Below are 13,298 nucleotides of genomic sequence, written 5' to 3'. Positions count from 1 at the left end.
GATAATCTCCAATTTGATCTGAATGATTACTTTATCCCTCATATAATAGTAGGAATTATAATCTACAATTCTCTAGTGGGAATGACACAACATCTAAATAGGTATTCTTTCAACTTAATGGTGTTAGAACATCAAAAACTAATATGATAAAATCCATGAACTTGATAAACATCTGGAGAAGCAGATTTAATTGATGTCTTTCAGAGCAGAGTATTATCTGCTGGACCAGTCTCAGGTTTCAGAGATATGAAAGATGAAAACCAACCCAGAATTTTCAGTGACCATTCAGTAAATAAAAATGGATATGGTTATAACATAAAATAAAGATACTCAGAGATGACCTTTTGGTGAAAGTCTTCCATTGGGTACTCATATTGTGACATGTATAAGGAAGAATGAGTGCAATTTTTTTAGCAATTCAATTTTCAGAAGCTCCTTAAGTTATATGAGACACTGACAAAACTTGGGGGAGAGATACATTAATTGATCATTGAGCAGTAGGAAAAGAAAACTAAGAAGAGAGTTAGCAAACTAAACTGCCAATGAAAGTTAATAAAAATTTAGCTTCTAAACATAGTTTTTTGATAGTTAACCAATGGATAGAAAGTTGGAATGACTTCAGAGCTTGACATCATCCAGTTTGCATTCTTCTGTAGAAAAAATACATTTTGAGAATATTCATTGCAGTAGAAAGTGTGAGGCAATATCGGTATGAAAGAAGACAGAATATCATTAAAACAGTCTATGATGTAATGCTCGATGAGATGTCTTTAAGGGGATAACAAGTGCTATCATGTCTTACAATGGAAAACTATATGAAGGTGATTTAGACATAGTAGAAGGTGATATGTAATGATACTTTAAGGCTTTGGTAATAAACATCTACATGGGAACTCAAGATGACCACTGGAGGCCTTAGTATAAAAAACTGCTATTTTGAATGTAAAATAAAATAGGAAGAATGGGAGTGCCTTGAAACCTCAAAGCAGAATATTTTAAACAATTCAAACAAAAAATACCATGTCAGATTTATAAGGCTGTTAAATGATATATTACAAATTCCATTCTTCTAAATTTCCTGCACAAGTGATAATAATAATAATAAAAGCAATTTATAACGCCGACTTTGCCCAACGGGCGTCAAGGCGCCTAACCAAACATTATACCAAATAAAAGAATCAGAAAGACATGCTACTGATAGGCCTCAATGAAAAGCCGTGTTTTTAATGCTTTCTTAAAGAGGGCCAGAGAGGGTTGTGCTTTTAACTCGGAAGGGAGTTCATTCTACAGTTTGGGGGTCATAGAGGAGAAGGTCCTTCCACCCCATCTGACTCTATTTGTTCGAGGAACGGCTACGAGATTTTTAGAGGCAGAACGGAGGCTTCTGCAATGGATGTAGGGGACCAGGAGGGAGCCAATGGCTTCTGAACCTACACCTGCTAGGGCACTGAAGACCAGGCATAAGATTTTGAAAGTGGTCCTAAGATGAATCGGGAGCCAGTGCAGACTCTTCCTAGCAGGAGTAGCAGAGGAGGTATTAGAGACGCCCAGGACAAATTTGGCAGCCGCATTCTGACCGGTCTGCAGGCGTAGAATCAGGCTCTTATTGATTCCCGCGTACAGTGTATTACAGTAATCTAACTGTGATGCCAAAAGGGCCACCACGGTCTGTTTACGAGCTTGGGGGGAAAGATAATGGGCTATTTTTCTAAGAATCTTGATGACTCCCTGTGGGAGGTGAGGTCGGATATACAGACGCGGAGGCTGAATATATTGGCGAACTGCACTTTTATTGTCAGGAAACAAGGCTTTAGGTTTCACTACAGGGTCTGAACTTCCACACGCGGCACCGAGCTCTCCAAGGTTGAAGGGGTCTGCCGTGGTAGTCGATGTTTCTTCCTCTTCTTCCAAGGGTCGTTGGTCCTGGGGCGACCGCGTCTCCGTGGTGTTGGTTAACCGGAGGTACCGAGAGGGAAGAAGAGAAAGGGACCGTCAGTGAACTGGTTGGTTCGAAACCCTTGCTCCTACACCGTAAAGTAGTGCACGAAAATCGGGTATAGTGAAGGGGAGTGCGTAAAGGTATTGGAAGTGATGGGTAAGGGAATAGGGAGTGAGCGGGTATGGAATAAGGATAAGAAGGTAGGGATGGTTGAGTCATAGACCAATGCCCTAATCCCAGTCCAGTAGCTTTAGTGAAACAGTAGGTATTACTCGTTTACCAATGCCCGTTTCGTAGTCCCCTTTACAAAATCCACCCACCACCCACAATGTCCTCCCTACCTCCCACCTCCCGTAACACACAACAGTTTCCCCAAAGGGCTTCGGTTCAAAGTCACTCACCGGCCCCGCCGTAACTCTCCTGAGTCACGGCACGCTCTCCAGCCTCCTCCGGGGGACACCACCACTCCTCCGTCCAGCGGTCTTCGGTTTCCCCCGCCTCCTCCTCTAGGTCAGCAACGCTGTCTTGACTCTCGGCGTTCAGCTCCGGCTCCCGGCTCCGAGATTCAGCGTCCTCCTCCTGGTTCGTCTCTGGTCCCGCCTCCTCGACGTTCTGCGACGACCCCGCTTCCTGTGAGGCGTCTGTTTTTATTCGTCCAATGTTTGTAGCACCTCCTCTAGCCGTTACCTCACGCTGTGGAAAGAGAGGAGAGATATCGGTCTTCGTCCAAGTTTCAGGTGATACGGAATGCCGCCAGGGTCGAGCAAGGGTGTCTGGGCTTTGTAGTTCCGCCTTAACAGGGGTTCCGACCCGATCTTTCTCACACTCCCCAACAGGTGGACACAGTCCGGTTAACCTGCTGCGTCATGTCCAGTGAAGTATCAAAAATCACTCCCAGATTACGGGCTGATTTAACAGGCATAGGACATGTTCCCAAGGAGGGGGGTCACCAATCACTGGACCATATGTTTTGTTCTTTGCCGAAGATCAAGACCTCGGTTTTCTCTCCGTTCAGCTTCAATGAATTTAAAATCATCCATTCGGAAACTGCCTGCATGCAGTTCCTGAAGCTGAACGCGGAGGTACTCACCGAGTGGGAGAGGGACACCATGATCTGCGTGTCATCGCCGTATGACACCACCTCCATCCCGTGCGATCTTACTAACCTAGCAAGTGGGACCATATAGATGTTAAAAAGGGTCGGACTCAAGGCCGACCCCTGTGGGACCCCACATTGCACAGGCTTAGCAGGGGAGAGGAACTCTCCAAGCTTGACCCTCTGCTCTCTATTGCTGAGAAAAGAGGACAGGAGGCTCAGTGCTGGGCCCTCCACCCCTATCTCCGTTAACCGATCTGTTAAAGTCAAAGGAGATAGGGTGTCAAAAGCTGCAGTCAGGTTGAGTAAGACCAGTAGAGTGGTCTGGCCTCGGTTGACCTTTGATCTAATATTGTCGACTACCACCGTGAGAGCCGACTCAGTACTATGGAACTTTCTAAAGCCGTGCTGTGATTGGTCCTGAAACACCGAGACCTCCAGAAAAGAAGTCAGATGCTGATTGAGATGGCATTCAAGCATTTTAGCTGGGGCAGGCAGCAATGATATAGGTAGAACATTTTTAATGATTTCCGGGTCCAAAGTCGGCTTTTTAAGCAGTGGCTTGTCTATGGCCTTTTTCCAAACAGTAGGGAAGATGCCCTGGGACATGGCACAGTTCATTATCTCCAACAGAGGGGGCAGCAGAGTTTCCCTGCATTCTTTGAAGATCTTCAGAGGGCAGGGATCCAGAGGGAAGCCTGACTTGGTTCTATTTAGGAGAGAGTCTAGCTGCTCCAGTGTAAGGGGAGGGAAATCGGACAAAACGTTCGTGGGAACTTTACCCCAGCAATCTAAGGGGGGTTGGGTCGAGAGAGAAAGGGGACTCAGTTGGGCTCTCTGAGTTTCCAGAATATGATAGATGTCCGCAATTTTAGTATGAAAGAACTGCGTGATCCTGTCGCACAGCTCTTGGGAACTTGTGATGGAATCAGGGGTTTGTAAGGAACATAGAGAGTCAACGATTTTAAATAGATCCCTCGAGGAGGTAAGGGACGTAGTAAGCTTAGAGAAATAAGCCTGTTTTTCTTTGATGACCCTTATCTTATAGTCCACCAGCAACAACTTATGTCTTTCTCGATCCTTAGGGTTCCAGGACGTTCGCCATAACCTCTCTTGCCTCCTACAACTCTGCCTTAAGAGCCTAAGAGGCTCAGTAAACCAGGGGGCTGATGGTTTCCGCCTTGCTGAATAGCGATAGGAGGCAGGAGCCAGAAGATCAACTGCTCGGGAGATAGAGTTGGCTAGCTCCGTCGCAGCATCGCTGGCATCCTTAACAGCTAGAGTGGTGTTCTGAGCTACAAGGGAGGTGAGCGAGTTGTTCGTAATACCCCTATAGTTTCTTTTAAGTTTCCTATTCATGAGCCCATGACACAAGGAAGAGGAGGGGGGGGAATTTGAGTTCAAGAGGCACCGCCAAATGGTCAGACCATACCAGGGTAATGGGAGAGCCCGTAGAGAGTCTGGGGTCGTTGGAGAACACCCCATCTAAGATGTGGCCGGCCAGATGGGTGGAACAGTTTACCTGCTGGAGAAGGCCGCAGGCAGTCATAATGTCCACTAAGGAGAGGGTATCTTTTGAACAGAGATCATCTAAATGAAAATTTCGATCCCCCATAACTGTAAGATGGGATTTACCAAAATAGGGTTCTAAGATTTCAAGGAGTTTGTGGGTGAAACTGGATCTTGGCCCAGGGGGCCTATAGATAAGGAGGCCGGAGAAAGATACAGAGGGAGAATAAGAAATCGAGAAATGAATGGCCTGAAAAAGATCTGCCGGAGAGAGAGTCGTAGTACGACAAACAGCCGAGGTTTTATAAAGAATCGCCAACCCTCCTCCCCTGCGACCCACTCTATCCAGTCTATTTAACCCGTAGCCCTCAGGGATGGCGTACAAAAGATCCGGACCGGAGGATGGCCTCACTTATATTGAAACTAGATTAGATTTCAGACAGAAACTCTTCTAATTTCCCTATCGTTTTCCTAAAAATATTAGAATGATCATTGCACAGTGATTAAACCTTTTCCTCTGTTCTTTAAGTGAAAAGTGTCTGTGTTATTATATTTTTTCAGCCATAAATTATGTAGTCCTTGATGTTAGCACAATATTACATATCATATATTTGTTTTTATGGCCATCACGGTAAATCAATGTCTGCCAAAATCTTTTCATTTCAACAAATACAAATACTGCTATCACAAGCCATACTAAGTGATAAGACCAATGCGACCGACAAACTAGTACAGCCAGAACAGAGTCGCCTCCCTTTCCAGCAGCGTAAAGAAAATAAAACTAAAACGATAATAAACTTTGCTTTATCATCATTTTATTTTGTCTCCCAGGTTCTTGGGGGCAGGGCCAGGGGTTAACAGGCACCCAAGGGGAGAGGTATGCAGTGTTATTAGTGCGCATGACAATTTGTCCGGCTGTCTCAGGCTGGCCAACCATCATGCGTATTTTGCATGTTCTCCACGCAGGCTGCATTACAGCCTGGGTGGAGAACATACCCAAGCTCCCAGTTCCTGGCTGAGTGCTCAGACCAATCACAATGCTGCTTTGCAGTGTTGTGATTGGCTCAGGGGAGCGTGGGTGCTTCCATCTTCCGGCTGGGGCAGATCGGCAACAAGAAGAGATGCAGCAGTGGCAGCAAGGAGGTAAGTTACTACCCCGGCCCCCACCCACACCAGCCGCCACTAAAACATTAGTTATATGTTAAGGAGTGAACTAAAAACGGTGGCTCCAAATAAAATCTATCACATGAGATGTATAGGAATTCATATTGTGGAGAAACAAAATGATAAGAAAAATTATCTGGGTAATAAACATTACCAAAGACAATAGGTCTGGCTTTAAGGTGCTAAAGCAGGCAACATGAATTTGTACAGGCGCATGGTTCCACGAGTTACTACATAAAAGTAAGACCAATTGGCTTTGCCAATGCTTGTTTTGTTTTAAAAAGCCGGATTGTGTGCTCTTATCTATGTGTGTGGGACCAAGTGTAACTAAAAAGCCTGCTGCAGTAGAAAAAAATCAAAGAAGGCCTTTGTGTAAAGAATGCATCTAAGGTATAAAGAATTTAAGGTGTAATGTATCAGTGTACATTTGAGATGTAAAACAGTTTCTCATGCATTGCAATTTAAGCAGTCCATAGGATGATATAACAAACAGCTAATAGCATGACGTGAGAGAAAACTTTTAATCTGGGATGCTCCAAAGCATGTCTGCATGTTTTAAAGAATTGGTAAAAAAAGCTCATGCAGATAGCGGGGCTGCCAAGCCAAACCTAAATACACCCAATCACAAGAGTAAGATGTATAAAGATGATCAGGGCTAAAGGTCACTACTATATGTTGAATCAAGATTGGAAATTGACTTTGTTTTACCATTTTTATTGACTTTATTTTTATTTTGAAACATGAACAGCATATGCTCTTAAAGAAATCATATCTATAACTCAAAGGGCCTTGAATTATTCCAGGTGGAAAAATAAGTTGTGAAGATAAGTCGGAATCAACGTACAAGAAATGCACAGCTATATTGATGTTCTACAAAGGTAAATCAAAGCTTAGGCAAATTGGGCTTGGAGAAATCAAGAAATTGCCAGTATGTACTTAAAAGTGACTGGTTCCTCCTCAATTCTGAATCTAGTAACAACTTTGCACACCATAAATTCGTTAAAAAATGTAAACATAAAACATTAAAACATTTGTATGTTGATGTTCTTATAATTTCCGATTTTTGACACTTGTGCTTATTACTCAAACTATAGCACATTCCTCAATAACAAAAAATGTGGTAAACAACAAATTACAGAGTAATCAGCTACCTTCAATTAATTCAAAACCTCTCCTGGAGAAGATGAAATAAACGTTGAAGCAGTATAAGATTTGGGGGAGATATATTATCTTGGTTTCAATATCTTAAAAGTAAGCTTGGGCTGGAACCTACAAAGGTCAAAATAGTAAGTTCTCTATAATCATGAACTGTGGATCACATCAACATAGTTTCAATAGGTAAGGAAACATATTTTCAGTATTGGAGACTAATGTCCAAAACTGAAAAAGAAAGATTAATACATTTGAGCAAAACATTGTTGGACACAACTGCTAAATTAGCAAATTCACGATTGTGGTTGTTGAGTTTATTATCCTTATGTAAATATCAAAGCATTTCCTAATACCTGCATGAGAATAAATTTTTTTCTGTAGTATAACTGTCCCTCCTGCAGCCATCTGTTCATGCTAGCCATGCTTTCGTATTCTGACCTCCGATGACTTGTAAAGCCTTATTTCAATGCTTGGCATTCAAAGCGTCAAATTTCTGATTAACTTGCTCAGCCGAAAAAGTTTATACTTAGTAGATGAAGATCATCTACATAATTTATCATGACTTCAGAATCCTGGCCAATGGAACTCATTGTTTTACTCTCCTCGCACAACTTCCCTTTGTGCTCTGATTATGAAAACCTATGATTTATGTCATGCCTCTTCTTGTGCAGTTTATACTCATTTGGGGTGCCAAGGGATCCCCTTATCACCCAATTCTGCGACTTACAGATAGGATTCTCTTTTGTTACTAAACATTTACAGACATCAAGAGAGCAGTTTTTCTTTAACACCTTTGAATTAAGTTATGCAAGAAGTGGGTCAGGAGAGACTGACAGTCATTGTCACACGTTGCATGGCACTGCAACGTTTTGGGAAAATGACTATGCCTGGCCTGTTCTTAAGGACATAAAAAATTTAAGGAGAACTGTACACAAGTGAAACTATACACAAGTGTTTCATGTTGTGCCTCGTACCTCAGAAAACAGATATTACTGTGTTTGCTTTGAATGCCATAATCTCCTTTTTAAACTGCATCTCTTAGGTAGTAGCTAAAATGAGCAGTCAATCCTGGGAAATTGATCAATGTCCTTCTGAGGTTAGTACTGCGTGCACCATCTGTCCTTTCTGGTGTGTTGTTTCTATCATTAACTGTTTAGCTTTAAGGCTTTAAGGCTGAAAGGTATCTATCACTATGTTTCTCTAAGGTTTTTACCAGATTCAGCACCGAAGGATTACGATATCCCATCACAACAAATATGCTGCAGAATATAACAATCGGAAATAAAAGCTCCTCTAGGGCTACAACTGAGTCAATGCAAGGTTAAGCTCAGAAAAAACTCACTGATATCACTTAGGAGGTTTTCCCGGGAAAAAATGGCCACATGGTTGTTTAGGTTTTTTGAAGGTCTATCTTAGGTCACATATGGAATGAGCCTTTTTACCGTTTTTTCCTTTCTGTTTTGTACAGTGTTTGTGAAACGAGAAGGACATTAGATGGTGAGTAGTGGCTGAATATTAAGAATATTTCAGTACTAGACCTTCTGAAAATCAAATTGAGCGTGCATCCTTTAATACAGGTTGAAGATTAAGGGCCAGATGTAGGTAGGCGTTTACCGGGTGGTAACGGCCGAATTCGGCCGTTACCGACCGGTAAAAGCAATTTGACATGTAGGTCCCTGTATTTTACAGACTCGGTAAATTTACCGATAGGTATATTTTCCGAGTCTGTAAAATACCGAGTCGGTATTTTAACGGAATAGGGAAAATTGACATGTAGGTGGGACTCTTCTGAGTCCCACAAGCATTAAAAAATCGGTATTTTACCATCAAATACTACTTGATGGTAAAATACCGTTTCAGGTGTGCATGCACATGTGTGCATGCACACCTATGCCATATGACAGGCAGACCTGCCCTTAGGGCAGGTATGCCTGCCACATGGCACCCGAGCCTCTTTTGGGGGTGCCAGAGGGTGTCAAAGTGACACCCCCTGCACCCTTGTGGCTATCGGTATTTACCGATGTGGTAAATACCGACCGGTAAATGCCCGTTCATTCCTATGGGCTTCAAAGCCCATAGGAATGCATGGGCATTAACTGGTCGGTATTTACCGCATCGGTAAATACCGACTGTTTCCGATTCGGTAATTGCACATCTGCATTTACCTACATCTCGGTACTTTTATTTTCCGACCTCTGAAATACCGAGTCGGTATGACTCGGTATTTAAGAGGTCGGAAAATAAAATTTACCTACATCTGGCCCTAAATGAGGGAGGGTTTTGAACAGTCTATAGCAATTTCGTCCTCTGGGTCATCAAAATGTAAATTCAAGTCTATCCTAATGAAAACATTGGGAGAGCGTATAAAGAGGCAAAACAACTTCAGCAATCTGCATAACAGACTTAATTCCTCCTTCCAGGAGTCAGAAACACATCAGGAAGGTAGTTGAGATTAATTGTGATGGACAGAAACTAGTACTGATTCCAAACGTTGTCTAGAGACAGTAGAGTAGTCAATGCCGAGACGCCCACGGGTATTCGCCGCGCTCTACAAATGTCAATAAATAAATAAATAAATAAATAAAATGTGTCATGGGCCTCCTGGCTGCTGTTCGAATTATACAACACAGCAATAACCTGGTTTTAGTGGTCCCCTCAGGCCTTTGGGATCCGTTGCCACTGCACCTGCTGTGCCAATGAAAGCCACGCAACTGTGTTGGGAGCAGGAAAATTGGTCTTTAAAATCACAGTGACCCTCTCCACATTCTCCATATGATATATATATTAATGATTCTATTCCTTGATGGAATGGTTTTGGTTAATTAGACATGCTGGTTTAAACAGAAATCATTTTACTTGGGATGGTACTACTGTAATGTGGTCAAGTATAAGAGTAAGGTCAGGAAAGAAGGCGTGTGCTTGTTACTTTATTCCTGATGTTAAGCCAGTCAGTAATCTATACAGTGGTGTAGAATGTTTGCCGCTGGGAGAGCACAAGCAAAGTCATTCAGGTAACAGTATTGGGGAGCCGGTGATAGTTCCAACCCGGTCCTCATCGGGGAATTAGGTTTGCGAAAAGCCAACTTGAGGCCAATACGTAACGAGTGTTGAGGCGTGGGGAGATGTCAAGGGATGACGGGCGAGTTCTGCCGTCAAAAATTTCCACAAGTCAAAGCTGAGAAGCAGTGAGGAGTCGAGAGCACAACGCTGTATTCGGATACGGAAGGTTTTTCCGTATCCGGATACATCGTCATCCCTTGACATCTACCCACGCCTCAACCGGCTCCCCAATACTGCTCCCTTGAGACTTTTTCAGCCCTGAGGAGTCGCGGGTAACTATCCGTCCGACGAAACACGCGTCGGCTGGTTTTCTCTTTGGATCTCCTCTTGAAGGGGTACCACTATCACATATAAAACCAAAAACATTAATTATCGAGTGTCGATCTTGTTTTCTTATTTGTGATATTACTATTCAAAAGACTCTACACGTGTGCTCTGGACTTTGTGTTTTTAATTAATAGGGTGGGTCCTGGCCCACTATTTTTCAGGGGTTTTTTGGGTTCCCCCTGACCAAGTAGCACCGTTCTTATTTTTGCACCATTCCACTTTCACCGCTACCTGATGTGCGCCAATCATTTCTGAATACTAAAACCCTTCGCAGAACTTAAAGTCATTCAGGTAGTTAGTCTGTGAGTGGGGTGGTAATCTTAGAGGACCCAGCACCAGTGGCAACATCCCTTTCAGGCAGTGCGTCCTTGCCACTGCTGTAGCATGGAAGAGTGCAGACATGCTTGACCTGAGTGCCCCACTGCAAGCGCCGGCACTGTGGAATGTTGAGTTTTGTAAGCACTGAGTGGTCTGGACATAACCAGAGAGGTATGAAAAGTTAGAACCCTGACATTTACTTGTGATAACAGGGGAAGTGAGCTCTAACTAAAGGAAGGCAAAGAGATCATCCCAACAAGTAATAAAACAAGGGCCAGTTCCAGACAGCATAAAGCAGTTGTATTTATGAATGTTGGGAAAAGTTGATCATACCCGATACCCCCTCCCCCCACCGTTTCTAAACTAAACCACAATTTTAGGAAGGATGCGAAGAGTACATTGTGTGAACAGTTCAGACAGAAACCCAGTGACCAGTTTATTACTAAATGCTGTGCATTTCTTCTGCCAGTCTCTGAAATAGTACCTCATTCACAGCTTGGGCAGTGGACGTGCACTAATTAAAATGAATGACTCTGTATTTGGTCCATACTCCACACCAACAAAAAGAAGCGATGTAGGAAGTGAGGCCTCACGCATGCTGCCGAATCAGTAAGCATCAAAGAATAGTGATAATGGTGCCAACGAATGGTAAGTAATGGGTTGGCTTAAGACCCTTTGTAGATTATTTATTTTTTAGACACAATAGGTTATTGCCAAAGCAACAGCACGCTGCCTGCAACCTTTACTGAAAAAGTACATCAAGTACATGACCAGTAGCACAAACTGTAAAGCCCGTTCTGATGCTACCGGGGCAATTCCCCCTTCATCTCAAAGACTTAAAAACAGAACCCAATATAAATGCCTTGATACGAGTGAGGTGAAGCAGAATTCCAACATGGAATTCTGCTCTGTATGATCATGAGTGGGTTGGTGTTGCAGCTCAAGTTTTCCCATTTTTGAACAACGGACCTTTGGCTGAAGGAGCATCTAACTGGAGCTGCTCCTCCGTTAGAGCAGAGGAGCATCACCCCACTTAAATATCCCCAAAAGATGAAAAATAAAATGGTAAATAATTACCATTTATTTTTCATTCTCCATCCTGAGCCAAGCGTCAGGACGGGGGCGGGCCGCTGGTGAGTGACAGAAGCATGTCACTGCAGGGAGGATGGTGGGCAGGTATGGCACTGTTTAAAGTGTACATGTCTTTTTGGCCAGTCGTCCTGAGATGGCCAGCCACACATGCGCGCTTTAAACCTCTCAACCCAGCGGTCACCACACAGTAGTGGTACATTTGCATGCAACTTTACCATTTCTTCAGTACCATCTAGTTTGTAATCAGGGCCATCGTGTGCTATAAGACTCCTTTTCAATTTTCATTTTCAATCCTTAGTAGTCTACAAGAGTACAAATTGGTGAAATGACTGAAAAATATGCTCATCTTGTTCTGTAAACAAATTCGAAAATTATATAAAGTGCAAACAAACTGGAACATTTGGTAAAGTGGCAAAATACTTTGTCTTCCTCCATAACCAAAGAGAAGAGGGCCTATCTAATAATGATAAGTACTCCAAAGTTATCAAGATCTGGTCAACACTAAACAAAACCTTCATATAAATAGTAGACTCCTTGCTGGGGACTCATGAGTGCTACAATTACACAGGGGCCGATCCTCCACTATGGCAGAGGAGCGTCGCCCCACTGCTTTCTTGCAGTGCGAGAAAGCCAAAACATAAAATGGTAATCATTTTTAGTTATTATCATTTTATGTTTGCGTTGCGCATTGCTGGTGGGCTTTACTCTTTGAGCAGGGAAGGGGAGGAGTGGTTTGACCACTGCTAAGTGTGCAAAGACTGTTTGGTCGGCCCTCTCGGGCCAACCAAACCAGTCATGCACACTCTGCCCTTCTCCATGCAGGCTGCATTGCAGCCTAAATGGAGAACATGCCCACCCTACTAGCCACTGGCTGGGTGCCATCCCGACCAATGTGATTGACTTAGGGGAGGGAGCCAGGCTGCCTGCTTCCTGTTCCTGTCAGAGGCAGGAGAGCAGGAGCAGAGAAGACGCGGGACCCGGCAGAAAGGTATGTTTAATTAAATGTTTTTTTTTCCCTGCGACAACCCTGCGATCGATCCCTCCCGTGACACCCCCGTGAATATCACCCCGTTACCCATTGCGCCCGCCCCCACCCACGAGCAATGTCAGCAATATTGCAATTACAGATATGTATCTGATGCATATGTACCTTATTTAAATGTTTGGTCTTGGCGCGCAGGTAAGGAAAATCATCCAAGTATTCCCCTTCTTGAGCAGTGAAGCGAATGTGTTTGTATGGCCTCGCCAGAAAGCTAAGAGAAAGAGAAATAATGGACAAAAGAAATGAAAATTCTTTACTGCCCTAAAGCCATGAACCTCCACTCACTCATGCTGAAGTCCTTTACAGGTAGAATAACTTACTACACTGCATCCTCAGCCGTGAAGGGAATGTGTTTTGTAAGGTATCATTCGAAAGATGTAGGAAAGAGAAATGATGGATAGACGGATAAAGCGCCAGGTAGTAATTACAGTATTTGGATGGGGCTAATGATGTGTAAATAATGGTCAGTTATATGGCGGGTATTAAGTACACCTTTGCCTAATTGCTTTACGATTAAATACAAATTGATCTGTTGGTTTCAATTAGTATAATTATAGTGAGTTAATAATTATAGACTAGTGTAAGATTCATGCTGTCAG

The sequence above is a fragment of the Lissotriton vulgaris genome, chromosome 9, assembly GCF_964263255.1.
Source record: "Lissotriton vulgaris chromosome 9, aLisVul1.2, whole genome shotgun sequence".
NCBI lineage: Eukaryota > Metazoa > Chordata > Amphibia > Caudata > Salamandridae > Lissotriton > Lissotriton vulgaris.
Note: the sequence above shows the minus strand (reverse complement) of the source record.